Here is a 16,885-nt window from a genome sequence, read left to right as displayed (position 1 = left end):
TCCTCTGGTAGTGTCATTCCTACCCTGTAAGGCCCTGAGAAAGGAGGGTCTTTTACTTGCGAAGTGTGGAAATGATGAAGCACCATCTCTAAAGCTCCCTTGGACTCCATGTGGAACAGTCTTTCCTATGCCTTCTTGGGACCATGCCTATGACATTGAATCTGTACTGTCTGAGGAAACTTGAAGGAATGTATGGTTGCAAATAAAACAGTCTAGTTGGCCAGGTGCTGGAGGCTCATGCCTGTAAGCCTAGCTAATCAGGAAGCTGAGATCTGAGGATGATGGCTCAAAGCCAGTCTAGGCAGCAAAGTCCGCAAAACTCTTATCTCCAATAAACCACCAGAAAACCGGAAGTGGCATTGTGGTCCAAGTGGTAGAGCACTCGCCTTGAGCTGAAGAGCTGAGGGACAGAGCTCAGGCCCAGAGTTCAAGCCTCATTACTGACTAAATAAATAAATAAATAATATAAATGAAACAGTCTAGCTAAGTCAAGAGTACTTGAAAGAGACTGGAAATGACAGGCTGGGAAAGCATTTGAGATTGGTTGTGAAGGAGACCATCCTGACTGGGAAACTGTATGAGCCAAAACTTGACAGAAATTCAAGGTGAAGGAGAGGGAAGGAGAAGACTAGGAAGATTGTTTCTAGAGATGGAAATGGTAGTGGCTGAGTTACCTGGCTTGCTTGTAGTTTAAACTTGGAGTCATCTTCCCAAATTCATCACAGCACCCTGAGACCCCTAACTAATATCCTATGTGACACAGCCAAGTTCCATGTACAAGCTAGACAAGTCAGAACCAAACTTCTGGAGATCAATTTCCCAAAAACAGAGCAGAGAAGCTCACATAAGGTATAATAAAACACCTATCCAATGGGATAAGGTGACATTTCACAACAGGACATGGTGCTAATCCACTGTGTGGGTTACTTTGAGCCTTTTGGTGGCATCACAAGATGACAACCAAGATGACTACTAAAGGGACAGTAACAGGAGAGTATATAGGGCCACCACCGGTACTTGTCTGAAACCCTAGCTATTCAGAAAGCTGGGATATGAGGATCATGGTTCAAAACCAACCCAGGTAGAAACTGTTATTTCCAGCTAACCAGTAAAAAAGAAAGCCAGAAGAGGAGGTATAGCTCAAGTAGTAGAGCACTTAGCAAGCTCTGGTACCAAAAAACAAAAACAAAACAAAATTATTTTCAATGTAAAATTGCAAGTAAGAACAAATTTTAATGCAAATGGTAGATTCGAAGGCAATTTAGAAGTTAAAGATCCTGAGAAATAAAATAGTTTCCACAAAAAATATATTGTAATGCATATGAATGGGCAAGTATAATTTTAAAAATCATAATTGAAAGCACCCGGGTTAGAGGACATGTTGCAGTAATATAATGGGATTTTAATAATTAGTTTGTATCACTTACACAGGAACAGAGAAGACATTTCACTGTTACCTTTCCACACACATTTATAGTGTATTATAATCAATTTCAACCTCCTCTATCACTCTGACCCCTTTCTCAAAAGCGCTTCAACTGGTTTTACTATTACATTTTTAGTATTGCAAATAATCTATGTCAACAGTATACAATTTCCTTTATCCTCCTTCCTCGTTAGTCCAATGTAATGAGAATATTTGAGAAAATCACACACACACACACACACACACACACACATTCAATTTCTATGTCAGCAATCTATAACTTGGGCATCCACTTTGGTTTTGGTGAAATGTTGATTGGCAAAATTGGACAAAGTAATATTTGGCGCATCTCTGCACATATTCTGAAGTCTGAGAAAGGCTGAACAATCCAATTTGGAAGACATAATTCAGAGGGCTTCAAATACCTCAAAGATAAGATTATATTTAACTTGATTAGCACAGGAAAAATAATTGAAGGCATTTGTCACAATGAGCTAGAAGTTTTGCAATTTAAATAAAGATTTAACATGCAGTTAAAATTAAAGTAATTGTAGATACTAGTCATATTGTCATTTTCTCCTGCCTTGAGGTATCTCCTTCAAATTTAACACCCAAATAACTGTCGTTGCTTTAGCTATCACTATAGCAATGGAGCTTACATTAATGTAAGATATAAATCTTAGTTTTTAGGTACTGTATATCAATATCATTGAGGACTATGATCTCATTTAATCTTTAAAACTTTACAATGTAAGAGCTTTAAATTACTTCCATTTTATAATGGGAGGGATTGGTACATAGAGTTGCTTAAAAGTAATAACACAAAGATTTGAATGCAGTGCCCATACTCTTCCTTTTAGAGAAAAGAAATGGTTCATAGAAGAGAAAAGAAATGATTTGTAGAATCCTCAATCAGACCATTTTATAGTCATAAATGATTGAATGGTATGTGACAAAGGTCTTCCCTATGGTTTCTCACATTATAAGGATCCTAAATCGAATTTCTAAAAATGATATAGGAATAGGTATAATATAGGATTTTAGGGCAGTGACAATATACTCATAGTAACATAGAGTTGGACAGAAATGTGCCAGAAACCATACAATGTCCAACATCTAAAGCAAATGCAAATGTAAACTGCAGGCTCGGGTACTATTGGTCTTCTAAGGCAGGTTGATCAATTATGACAAATGGGATGCCTGAGTGGAAAGTGTAGATATTGATTGAGGTTGTATCTGTGTGTGTATGGATTCATTTGCATATGTGTGTATGTATGCGTGTGCATGTATGTGTGTATGATGGATATGGAAACTCTCTGCACCTTCTGTTTTCGTTATGCTGTGTATCTAAAACTCTAAGTAACTAAAACTACTCTGTGTATCTAAAACTACTCTAAATCCCTACTGGAAACACACATGGACACATAATATTCTTTTAGCTTCTCCTTCACTGGAGTTTCTGCTCTTAACCTTAAATTGTTGCAGTGATCCTTCTGTTCATTACTATTGATGTTTTATTTATCATTTTACCACACATAGTACAAATTGTGTTGCGCTCTAGAGCATCCTATTAATGTTACCCATCCCAGACAGACAGAAGGTTTAATACCTCAATCCAGATAAGGATACTTGGTCATTATCACTTGGCCACTATCAATGAACTCATGTAATAAAATTGGAAAAGCTGAGTCCATGTGGTATAGGGTTTTCTCCTGTCATCTCTGAGGAGTTCTAAATAGGCTGGGTTTAATGACGGATGTGATGACAAGATTGAACAAACCAGGATTTGCTCACTCGCAGAAGCATAGATTTCACCCACCCAGCACAGCTGTTGTCAGAAAATGCAGATGGTGACCACACTGTTTACATGTTTTCTTCTCCTTTCACATGGCTCTTCTCCATGGGGTAATCAGCTTCTCTGCTTACTTCTCAGACCACAAGCATGTTTTTCATTCCTGAAGATCTAGAACATTAGTTCAAGCATGGCCACCTGATTTCCAGTTCATATTATGCCTCATTACACAATGGATTGCAACTATGTCTCATAATCTTTCCAATGCTAACCATAAGCAGAGCTGGGTGTGGCCTTAACATTCCAGATCCCAGATAGAAAGGCTTGGTGTGAAATTTCCCATGGAATTTTTTTTGTAGCTCCAAACCAATCAAATGCATATATACATAGCAAAAATAAGGACCAGACAAATGTACAAGCAACAATAATGACATACTCCTCCTCCATACTGCACAAAAAAGCCGTAACCTCCCTAATAAATCTACTGGAACTACTCCTGAGCCTCGATCAGACTTTTCAGGTACTCACTTAAGAATAAAAATCATTACTTAAGAAAATTATATATATATATATATATGGGCGCATATATATTCCTTTCTAGTACAGTTGTAAAATGTGCATGAACTCGATGCCAGTCTTTGACAGGGAAATTTAGTTTTAGGTCGCTCAATTTATGCCTTTGAGAGGAAGCAATTCCCCGGAAGATTAAACTTTCATTAAGTTCTTTCATTTATTTCCTGCCTCTGCACCCATCATATCATGAGTTCCATAACTGATGTCTTACTGTGGCCATAAAATGCTTGCACTTGAACTTTAGGGACCTGTCAAACACCTCTCCCTCTCCCCTTTACCCTCTAATAAAAAACCTTTTAGAGAATGGTACTTAAAATTGACAGTCCCAGTGGTCGCCCTCCCCAGCCTACGTCAATGAGAATGTGCCTTGAAGAGATCGAAAAGGTAATGTGCACTTCAGACAATCACATTGTGAAGCCGATATTCCACACTCCTCTGCCCTCTACCCCCCTATTGTTTTGACTAGACAGCGGATCATACTGAATAGATTAACCAGTCATTGACTTGGGACACCTACGGCTTGGAATGCCACTACACTCGGAGTGAAAGGGGATAAAAATGCCTCCCCTTCCACCCCCCGAGCCCCTTCTCTGTAGCAATATTTCTGCCACACAAATACTCGGCTGTCAGTTTCAGCAAAGCGATCCTGGATAGCCACAGTAGTTTGTTGTCAGAATGAAAAATGGCTCCGTGCAAAAGGTCTCGAAGCTGGGATGCTAACAATGCAGGAGCCTTGAGTTAGGCATTTGACAGAGAACTTTGGTCTTGCTGTTAAATACCACTTAATACTGTCCTGCCTGATAATCCCTGCTGTTTAACAACTGGAGGATCACGGCTCGGCCATGGCAAAATGCCTTTCCGACAGGGAGAGAAAATGGCCAGATGTCCTATATTTGCTTGGGAGAAAAAGAAAACACACTTCTTTGCATCCAAGGAAAATAAGAGTATTTAATATATTCATATAGACACATATATATGTACATATATATTATATATGTGTGTACATATATATGTATATATTTGCAAATGCACTACAGCTTTGATTTATCATGAGAGTTCATTCACAGCCAAGGGAAAGAAACGAAATTCTAGCTGAGGTTAGCTGTAGGTGAAGAGCAAAGGATCTCAATATAGACATTACTCCTCCATATAATTCCACAGAGTTGGCTGGTGAAGAGAGGGAGAAAACTTCGAACTAGTCATCAAGTCATAAACTTTTTCACTCACAATGTTTTCTTGGGCTGAGAATTGTGCACATGTTCATGGATGTTTTGTATTTTGTGTGTGGGTGTTCTTGTACAAAGCTATTGTTAACTATAACAAACACTACAGAGGATTTTCCTTAATGGTGCAAATGGAATATTGTTTTCCAAGCGATATTTAATCATTTTAGTTCATAGAGTCACAGAGGATAGATTTCATGATCTTCCAGATTAATGTGTTTAGGTTGAGGGTGAAGCTTAGGAGAAGAGTACTTGCTTAGCATGAAAAGGCCTTGGATTGGGTTCTCTAGTACTAAAAAGGGGGGAAAATGACAATATTCAAATATGCTGACTTCTCACCCCTTTTCTCTGCATTTCCTGGTAATTTCTCAGAGAAGGTGCTGAAATTATAGCTCTACATACATACGAGTGTGTTCTGGGAAGTTTTAGACAGAAACATTTAAATAACCAAACCAAACATAGGAAGAAAGAAAATATTATTTGTTTGAACTCTTACTTTAATTCAGTTAAAGTAAAATACTTGCTATAATGTTTTCATGATAATGGACCAAAATAAGATGAAGCTTTATTAAAATGAAATACTCATGCTTTGATTGTTTTGAGTTTTCTTTTTTCTTTTTAGCTTTTGGAAGATCGAACCCAGGGCTTTATGCAAACTAGAGAAGAGCTCTACCACTTGAGCCATGCTCCAAAACTTTTGATTTGTGCATGGGGGTGGCAGGGAGGCATCTTGGAACTTGAACTCAGGGCCTAGGCACTGTCCCTGAGCCTCTTTGTGCTCAAGACTATCACTCTCCCCTTTGAGCCACAGCACCATTTCCAGCTTTTTCTGGATACTTTATTGGAGATAAGAGTCACACAGAAACTTCTGCCAGGGCTGGCTTCAAACCACAATCCTCAGATCTCAGCCTCCTAAGTATCTAGGATTACAGGCATGAGCCACCAGCTCCTGGCTTTGATTTTGTTATTTTTTTTTTGAGATAGAGTCTCCCTAACTTTCTCCAGGCTGGCCTGGAACTGGTAATTCACTTATTCTTGTATCCCTCGAAACTGGAATTGCAGGCATATAACAGCACACTAAGACTATTAATTGAAATTTTCTGAGCTACTGAGAATTTTCGGATGAGTCAAATAATTTTTCCAGAGCTAATCCCATCCTCTACAGAGAAAAAATAAGATGCTCTTATGATGTTATTGATTATAATATGTAGCTTTCATGCTATTTCTTAAGATGTTAAAATATCAAATAGATGTATGGAGATTAGAAACATAAATTACCTAACACATAGTGATATAAAATGGATTTATTTTTTGTTTATATATGATCTCCACTTTGAATCATCTTTCATTTTTATTCCCTAGTTTGAAAATTGATACCTCCCATTTATTTCCAATGGAATAGTGTTTGAAGTCACCCGAGTAAATAAGTTACAACAGGAGAATGTGATACCAGTGGATGATAGAAAATAAGACATAACATCTTAAGTTTAGGAGGTGGAGAATTCTAGGGTATGTGTTTACACTTGGATCTAATTCAGTGAACATCTTTAGAAAAGTTTGTATGACATACACATGTTTCAAGCCTCCTCTTCTTATTCACGTCACTGAACCTCAAACCTAAACCAACTGAAGAAAACAGACAAAAACAAAACAAAAAGTAAAACAGAAAAGTATTGAAGCTCATATTGGTGGTTTTACTTGACATGTCATCTAGCGAATTCCTAGAATAGTTTACTCATAACTCCTCTTAAGGCTTTATCAGTTTTCTCATTTAGAAAAATGGGCCCTGCTTTCCCCATCATTTGTTAATGCTGCTCAGAGTTAGAACTGATATTGTATTAATCTTCTTTATCTTTAAGTAGTTGTACAAAGGGATTCCAATTCACTCTATGTCAATTTATGAGTAAAATGCACACTGATCAGTGTCACCCTGTCCATCATTCCCCCACTCCCCATCAACCCCAACCTTTCACATACAGGTATTAAATGTTATGACTAATTTGCCTACCATTTCCCTCTCCATTCATCTGTCTCCCTCCCCTGAGTCCTATTCCCTATGAAAACATGTATTGCAGCTTCCTGGTACCATTTCATTAAACTTTAAGTTAGCTGTTCAAAAGAGTTACATCATTGGAATCATCACTTGCATTTACCACACTTCAGTCAATTTGTTTGTTTATGCAATTATGCCCTTGTATATGTTTTCATATATGTTTTAAATTTAAATCTAAGTTCCACATATGAGAGAACACTTTCAATTCACATTTCTGTTCCACAGATGCAGCAACATTAGTAACTTGGTTTCAGCAATATTCAAAGCCAAGAATTTCTTCAAAACACAACTTATCTACACCAAACCAAATTTACAGAGTTAATTCCTATTAACTTTCAACTTAATGGCATATTTACAATACCCCTTTAGACTTTGACATAATGTATTTCTCACTTGTGGTTTTAGGATAGCATTTTCCTTTAGAACTTTGAACAATATTTTTATAAGAAAAAAAAACGGAGTCACTGACCATATTGTTTTCCAGGGATGTGATTTCCACCTACTCTGAATATTTGTGACTCCGTGTGCATGGATGAATGATGCTGTTGGGCACAGTTATATCCTAAGACATTCATCCCATTTGGATTACAAAAAGATAGTGCTTCATTCAGCATGTCCATTTGTGTTCATCATCCCTTCTTCCTGCTTTCCTTCCCTTCCTTAATTTCCTTTTTATTTTTTTATTTTTATTTTTGTCAGTCATGGGTCTTGAACTCTGCGCCTGGAGCTGTCCCTCAGTTCTTCAGCTCAAAGCTAGCACTCTACCACTTGAGCCACAGTGCCACTTCCAGTTTTCTGATGGTTTATTGGAGGTAAGAGTCTCCCAGACTTTTCTGACCAGGCTGGCTTTGAACCGTGATCCTCAGATCTCAGCTTCCTGAGTAGCTAGGATTACAGGTCTGAGCCACTGGTACCCAGCCTTAATTTCCTTTTTATCATTCTTTTTTTTTTTTCTTGAATGATGACTTCCTCAAGTAAATGGCCTTAATATTCAGATATATTCCAGTGATTCTCTTCTCAGGTGGCATTTTTTTTTCCTGAGGACATTAGCTTTTTAAATGAGAGATCTTTCTGTAAAAAGAAGAAAAAACATCTTAGCTACTCAGGAGGTTAAGATCTGAGGATCGTGGTTCAAAACCAGCCTGGGCAGAAAAATCATCATGAAACTTTTATCTTCAAGTCACTGTTCAAAAACCAGAAGTGGTGTTGTGGCTCAAAGAGGTAGAGTACTAGCCTTGAGCAAAAGATCCCAGGAGTAGTGCAGAGGCCCTTAGTTCAAGCCCCATGACTGACAAAACAAAACAAAAACAAAAGAGGCATGTAGAATAAGCATACAGCCAACTCTAGTTTGCTCACGAACTATTAGCATACCTTTTACAATTTATAACTACTCAGTGACTGTTCATTTGGTCAATCATGCAAATCAGTCAAAGACTACTGACCAGAATGTTATGAAAGAATGAGAATTTTTTGTGAGTAATGTACCTTTCAACTCCATTATTTTCAGTCTTTTTAAAAAAATGAGATTCATAGACATTAAGTCATCTCTATGCTTGAAAAGGTGATATAACTATCTTCCATACTAAGGTTTGCCTGTTTCAAAGGCTGCTCTATTGTCCCAAATAAATGTGCTTGTTCTACTGACACCGTGTGCAAAACAAGTAAAGTGTAACTGCTGACTTGAAATCCAGGTCACTAGTCACCATGGAAGAGAAACACTGTCTGAATTTCAACCCCTGAGATCGTTAATGAAGCTGACAACGTAGCTCAATTATCCTAATGGTGTACAAACATTGTCTTGTTTTGTTTTGTAATTTCTTGATTGGTTCTCTTGCATCTTGCTTCTGCAGACCATGCATACGAGGAGGAAGTTTAGGCCTGTGAGTTCTCTGTCTGCAGTCGGCATACCTGAGTCACTCAGTTGAGTCAGCATTCTTGCCCCAGGTCCTATATATGTACCCTCCCTAGACTCCTGGACTGCTGTCTTCTTGCTTATGTTTATGCCGTACACATATGCTATCTGGAAGGATCAGCAGACGGAAACCCCATGACTTGCTAATTAGATTTCCCAGAGATAGTGTCAAATTAAAACCCAGCCTTCGAAATTCACATACATATCAAGAGCTGCATCAGCCAAAGATTGGGCTCATCTTCCAACTAGTCTCTTATCTGAGCTGAAGAGACCTGCCTGCAGCTTACTTATTATACTTGAGTAAACACCAGTGATACTGAGCTTAGGGTGTTTTCTTGGCCCTGGTACTCTAGCCTTCCAGAAAATTTAATCCTCTGCTGAGACAGGATGAAGGAGATAATGCATCTGCTGCACAACACAGCATCTCCATGACAATCCAATAGGTAGTTCAGCTGTTTGGGATCAGCCTGGACCTGGCTTCCACTTCTGCAGCACTATCTTAGGCCAGGGACTTGGATCTTCTAGGCCACAATATTCTCATGTGCACAAAGATAATGGATCTCCTAAGGTTACTGCAATGCTTGGGAAACACAGCACAGTACTAAGCATAGGCTTAGACTTCTTGAGCAACCAAAGTTCTCATCTGTGGTTACTTATGGAGAGACCAGCTTGCTGAAGAAAGGACAAGGAAACAAGGTCAACTCTTTCCCAAGCCTTGTCTACATCAATGACAAGCCTGGAAGCAATCTTGAAGCTGATCACCTTGTTTTGGAATTCTGAGCATGCTCACTGAGACTCAGACAGAAAGTAAGCCAGGGGATGCTGCACAGAATGCTCAGTCTCTGCTAGGATGAGGATCATAGCTGAAAGGGAGACTACAGGGAGGATGTTGTAGTTGAAAGTGTGGCTTTTATCTTTCGACTTCAAATATCTGCTCTGTGACACAACCCTTACTATTTCTATGAAGATCCTTTCCTCAGACCTCAATTTCTTTCCTAAACATCACTTTCTATGTATCAATTTTCATTCATTTATTTTTCTCTTATCTTCCAGTAGTTGCATGAAGAGGTTTCAATTCAACAGTGTCAGCTTCTGAGTACAATATAGCTTGATCATTATCACCCCTTCCATCATTCTCCCTCATCCCTCCCCACCCCACCCTTTTCCTCATTTTTATATATGCATATTAAGAAAAACTGTCATAAAGTCCTTTCCCAGGTTATTATTACATTTAAATGAGATGTTTAAATCTTAGATCTTACCAGCTAGTGAGCAATAACATTAATTCTTCTTCTCTTACATTCCCTACTTTGCACACTCTAGGTTTTATGATACAGATGACAGAGCAAAGAAGGCCACAGTAAAGTGGGAGAGACAGGGTAAAAAAGAAATGAATGAAACCAGTAGAAAATATAGAAAGGAAATTATGCTTCTTGTGCCAACTTTTCTAGGTCTAAAAATAGTTACAACACAAAAAATATTAACTATTTTCTGAGGGCATCAATTGAATTTTGCATCTCTTATCATTAGGGGACATGTACCATATTTCCCAACAATGCTTCCCTTGTGGCTAATGGAAGGGGCAATAGGCTATTCTGAGACCCAATGACAGCTGCCTCATTCTTCAGTTAAAGTACCCTTTCAGGGGGTGATGTCCCAATGGTTCCATCATTTTGTCAGATGATAATTTGGCACATTCACAAGTCACTGGTTTCACAAAGACTGCACTTCAGAAAAACGCTGAGGATACCTTCAGTCATTAATGTCTCAATTTCTAATTCGAGTCACTCTGGACTCCTTAAGAAAAAGAAAGTGGTGCCCAGTATAAGAGCCTGCAGCTCTTTCTATCTGGATCCCTTTTACCAAGATAGCACAAGCATCCATGTATTCAGGCCCAGAGTCCCAACAGAGTTCTATTCTCATTCTATGGAACAATTAAGGAATCTGTATCCACCAAACCATGCAGAGAACTGCATCTAAACACAATGACTTCACCTGATGGATGGAGAAACATGGGACCAGTCAGCTCTGATTCATCACTCATTCCATCATGAGGATACCATTACTCACCTTTTCCAGAGACATATCTCAGTCTCCGGTGAAGCTCTTTTACAAGGGGTAAAAATGTGGACATTAGAAAACTCAAAAGCATCCATATAATTTTCAAAAACACAAAATTTGCAAAGGTCATATGCATATCTACACAAATATTACCTCAAGTATGGTAGATGCAGAGGATAATTCCAATGGCATAACTCCCTTCAACAATGAACTTTCAGTTTAACAAAATGAATACCAGGAGGCTGGACCTTGTGTATGGTGGAGGTAAGACCGAGGGGAGGTAGGCGATAAATGGAGAGAGGAAGTGTAGATGAATGCAGTCATACTACTCAATGTATATATGTGAAAATGGAGCTAAGAAAATTGAAGGCATGAGTGGGATTGAGAGAGATGGGTCAGAATTTTGAAAGTGGTGACAATTGATTGAGATGCATTGTACTCATAAGCTGATGCATCAAATTAGAAACCATCTGTGCAATTACTTAAAGATAATAAAAAATAGAAAATAGAAAGTAAAAAAGGGGCATTAGATGTTATTTGTCATTATATTTTGCTCTATATTCATTAAAATGAAGGGGATGATAATTTAGTTCAACCCTCTTTTTCTGTTATATCATTGTATAACCCCTAAAATCTTGCAAATTACAATAGCATCTTCATTCTATAGTACAGAAATGTAATACTTAGCTTAAAGAAGATACAACAATAACACAGGCAGGTTATGGTTGAAGCTGAAAAATAGGCCTGTGAAATACACCATTTGACTCTATTTTTTTCATTTTAATATCCTTAAAAAATTTATTATAAAGTTGATGTGCAGAAGGGTTACAGTTTAAGTCAGGTAATGAGTACATTTCTTTGTGAACAGCATCACCTCTTCTCATTTTTTCCCAGGTTTTCCCTCCCGACCCCTCGATTCCCCTAAGTTGTATAGTTCATTTTCAACATAGTGTCTAGTTAGTATCACTACTGAATTAGTTCACCCTTTGTCCCACAATTTCTATTCTTCTCCTTAAGCTTCCCAAATCTGATAAACTTATATACAAAAGGTACAGAAACCAAAACCAGTGGCAAAAGGGAGAAAACAGAAGAAAAAAATCATAAAATGTTAAAGAAAAAAAACTCTTGTTTCCATATTTTGGAGTTCATTTCCATAAGCATCATTTTATATTATCATTTGCCCACAGCTATTGAGCCCTTGTGATCCTCTCCTAAGAATATCCTCCTTTGGTATCACTGAGTGAATGTTTAGAGTCTTGACTAATTTATAATGTACACATGTAATTGTTTTTCAACTTTGTATTTGTAAAGCAACTAACCAATGTATAATTGATATTATAGTGCTTCTCTTGATGCTAAGTTTCATTACAATAAATCCAGGGTTTCACTAAGGCATTTTTCCCACGAGAACCTTTTAATTAATTTATTAATTGCAAATGAAGTGTGTGTGTGTGTGTGTGTGTGTGTCTGTGTGCGCACACATGCGCACAAACTAGAATGTGTGTGCATGAGCATATATGTGTTTTAATTGCTTCTATATCCAACTCTCTGGCCCAACCTGCCCAGGCTGGTTGGCAGCTTCCAGCAACTGGTTCCCAGACAAGTCTGTGTGGGTGACTTATCACATGATGGGATGATTTTTGTCAGGCTCACATAACTATGCAGGAAAATAATACTGTTATAATCATGTTATGGATTCTTGGTAACTAAGTAGACCCTGGTTCTTGAGCAGAGGCTGATGCAGCCTCCTTAGAGTCTAAAGTGTTGCTTCTATATTCAAATGTTTAGATCTTCTTAAAACTTCCCAAGGATACTTAATCTCCTAACCCACTGTGAGCATGCTGAGAATATTTTTCAGTCATATTATAGAACCTAAAAGTATTAACTAAAAATCGGTCCTTGATCTCTCAAGGTAAAACCTTTGCTTCTGGGTCTGAGGTTTCAACAGAGTACCTTTTATATCTGATGAGCAAAGATTTGCAGATAGGTATTTACTAGGAGAAAATTGGTATGGTAGAGCAAATGCTGTGGGATTGCATTGAGCTGAGCTTCAAACAGACATTGGGGTCTTGCTTTGATCATTAATAAACACAGCCAAATTTCAAGCAGAATGTGAGCATCAACTACTTGGAACACATTTGCAGTCAATGAATGACCATTGCTTTGTAAAGCCATCATTCTTATTCCTTAAAATCTCTGCTTGCTGTTTTCACTCTTAGCTCCATGATTGGTGTTCATCAACAAAACAGTGACTAGCTTCCTCTTTTAAATTGAATATCCCAACACCAGCAGTTAAGAGAAAACAGCTTTCTGCTGGTTTCTTCTTTTGCCTCCACATCAACTTCTAAATAGGACTTGCTTAATTGTTTAGCTGTGTGTTTGTTCTGCCTTACTGTTTTTTTTGGAGGGGGGAGTGGGTCTGGTTGTGGGGCCTGAACTCTGGGCCTGGGCACCATCCCTCAGCTCTTCAGCTCAAGGCTAGCGCTCTACCACTTGAGCCACAGAGCTACTTCCGGCTTTTTGCTTTTTGCTTATGTGGTGCTGAGGAATCGAACCCAGGGCCTCATGCATGCAAGGCAAGCACTCTACAACTGAGCCACCTTCCCTGCCTTACTGTTAATTAAAACAAAATTCTCTCTAGGACAGGACCTGTGTAGTTAACTCTTGTTAATACTCTGTCATTGTATTTTTGGCTTATTATTATTACTGTTACTATTACTATTATTATTTTTACTATGTAGTTAAACAAATGGGTTACATCTCCATAAGTTACGCTATGAGTACAATGGCTCTTGGTTAATGTTGTCACTTTTTGCAATTGTATTTTGAATAATCAAATCGTTAATAGTGTTCTCTGAAGTTCTGCTCATCTATTTTGGGGCCATAACAAAAGTTTATGGAGTAATATCTCTCAATTTAATTACAAGACTACGATTACCTTACTAAAAGGATCCAACACCATATTGTGTCCATCCCCTACAGTTTAATCTTGTAGTGAATATTGTAATTTGTAAGCATTAAAATAAAAGTGAAATATAAAATTAACAATAAATAAAGACAAACACAATGAAAATCATGGATGATATTTGTAGACCTCAACTTGTAGAAATGGAGTCTGATAAGTAAATCTATTTCCATGTGTTTTTTTTCTTGTTCAAAAGCAATTGCTAATTAAGATAAACAGGAGATTTTTGAGGCTTATTGCATTAAAAGAATTTTTAAAAGGCATGTATGTGTGTGAGAGAGTAAAAAGAACAAGAGAGAGATAAAAGTTAATTAATAGAATTTGGCCTTCCTCCAAAATATACTGTGTGAGTTTGAGGTATTTGCTATTGGGTAATTCAGTTTGATTGGTATGTGAAAAACATCTGTCATGATGGGTCTTGCTATAAAATATAACTCACTGGGAAGGCATGACAGCATCTTCCACAGTATCATTATGACCTTTGCAAATGTGCCACTTCCTGCATGACACCATAAAGGGCCTGGACGCTGATTGGGCAATGTTTTCTGTATTGATTATAATGGGTTTCACCTTGTGGGGTTGGCTTGGAAAGTTGAATGCCAAGTGAAGTCATTAGTTCCCTGTGGAGTTGATTTATATCTCCATTGGGAGCTTGTTTTCCCACCAGACTTTAATAAATGCAGTTGGATCTAGGATACCCTTTCTGCTACTGTTTCAAATCTATTAGTCCCCATTTACTACACAGCCTGGAAGTAATCACACTAAAAAATTCCCAACCAGTCTCAGAATTAAAACAGCTATTTTTTTAAAGCTAGGGACAGGATTTCCAGGAGGGAGTTCTTTTTTTTTGGTCGGTTGTGGGGCTTGAACTCTGGGCTTGGGCGCTGTTCCTCACCTCTTCAGCTCAAGATGAGTGCTCTACCACTTGAGCCACAGTGCTACTTCCTGGGACAAGATTTCCAAAAGGTGTTCCTGAAATATTAATACATGGGATGTCCCTCAGAGGAGTTTATTTTAAGTAAATCAGCTCATAGTGTCATATGAGGAGTATACACCAGGAAGTGTCAGAGGGAAAGACAATCCTCAGATCTCCTCTTCATGAAGTAAGTTAGGGAATATTACTTGTTGGTGAGATTCCTATACCTTTACAGCTTACACTTGAGTTTTAATACATACTATTTCTGATGGGAAAATAAATAGTCTAACTCTGAAGAGGACTGAAGGTAAAGGGTTAAGAATGCTTCAATTATATTTGTATTTCCCTGTGCTGACAATGGGACTCAGGGATGGCTCATGTTAATCAAGCACACTGAAGAAGGATGCCTTTGAATACCAAGCACAGATTCTCTTTCTGTTCTTATCTGGGCGATAGGAAGTTATTCCTTGATGCTACACATATATTCTGTTTTACCTGGTACATGAGAGCAGGCAGTAAACATCATGACTTATTAGAAGATCAGTAAGAATATTTCTAAAGATAATGTCAAGCACTAGTAGCTCATGCCTGTAATCCTTGTTACTCAGGAGGCTGAGATCTGAGGTTCACAGTTTATAACCAATCCAGGCAAAAATGTCATCAGAGACTCTTATCTCCAATTAATGACTTAAAAAAGCCAAAAGTAGAGCTATGGCTCAATTGATAGAACACTAGCCTTGAGCAAAAAGTCTCAGTGACAATGTCCATGCCCTGATTTTAAGTCCCAGGACCCACACCAAACAAACAAGATCCTGAGCATCAAGGCTCTTAGGCCTACCAGCTTATTGAGTCTTAGATTATTCAAGCCTTACCCATGAGTTGAAGGTTCTGGTATTTACCTAGAAGTAGATCTCATGAGCTTGTTAAAACTGAAGTTAGAGATTCTTCTCAATTTGTCTTTGTGTAGCATTCTCAAAGAGTTTGGTGAAATATTGACCAACTTTTACACAACTAAAATTGTGTTCTTGATTTATATTTGCACATTTAACAGTGAATATTTTAGAGAGCTAAGCTAAGCCGAGGTCAAAAGCTATAAAATCAAACTAACGTGTGGATGATTATCACAAAAGGTAAGGTAATAGCTATTTCCAGGGAAGAAGTTTACTAGGTAAGAAATTATCACCAATTTACCAACTCAAAACAATACAGGTATGTTTTATGAAGGTTCTATGAGTGTAAAAATCTAGATACTGGCAGGACTGAGTTTCTTTTGAAAGCTTCAGGAAAGAATCACTAGCTTTTAGCAGTTCTCAAGAACACTTAACTCACAGAAGGTCATTGCAGTCTTTGATTCCATTATTATGACTTTTCTTTCTGACTCTGATTTCACTTACACTTCTCATATAAAGGCCTATGTGGTTATGTGGGGCCTACCCAGATTACACAACAATATCCCTTCATCCCCAATGTCCTTAAACAATTACACCTGTATGAGAATGCAAACTTCTTTTATTTTTTTCTTTTTTGTCAGTTGTAGAGCTTGAACTTAGGGCCTGGGTGCTGTCCCTGAGTTCTTTTGCTCAAAGCTATGGCTCTATCACTTTGAGCCACAGCTCCACTTCCATTTTTTGAATGGTTAATTGGAGACAAAAGTCTCATGAGGACTTTTCTGCCCAGGCTGGCTTTGAACCATGATCCTCAAATCTCAGCCGCAAGAGTAGCTAGGTTTACAAGCATAAGCCACTGGAACCCTGTGATTGTGAACATCTTTGAATGGTCATTATTCTATCATTTTCCAAAGTGCAAAGGACTTAGAATATTGTTCTATTTGCTAAACTGCATGGTAGATGACAAGTGTTTAAACTGTACATACGTATTTTTATATACTCACCTATCCGTGTGATATATTCAATAGAACTTGCATCTACAGGCTATATATGTGTTCCAGGTTTAGTTTGTGGTTT

The sequence above is a fragment of the Dipodomys spectabilis genome, unplaced genomic scaffold (genome assembly GCF_019054845.1).
Source record: "Dipodomys spectabilis isolate Male_0828 unplaced genomic scaffold, ASM1905484v1 ptg000018l, whole genome shotgun sequence".
NCBI classification, from domain to species: Eukaryota; Metazoa; Chordata; class Mammalia; order Rodentia; family Heteromyidae; genus Dipodomys; species Dipodomys spectabilis.
This window is presented reverse-complemented; position numbering follows the sequence as displayed.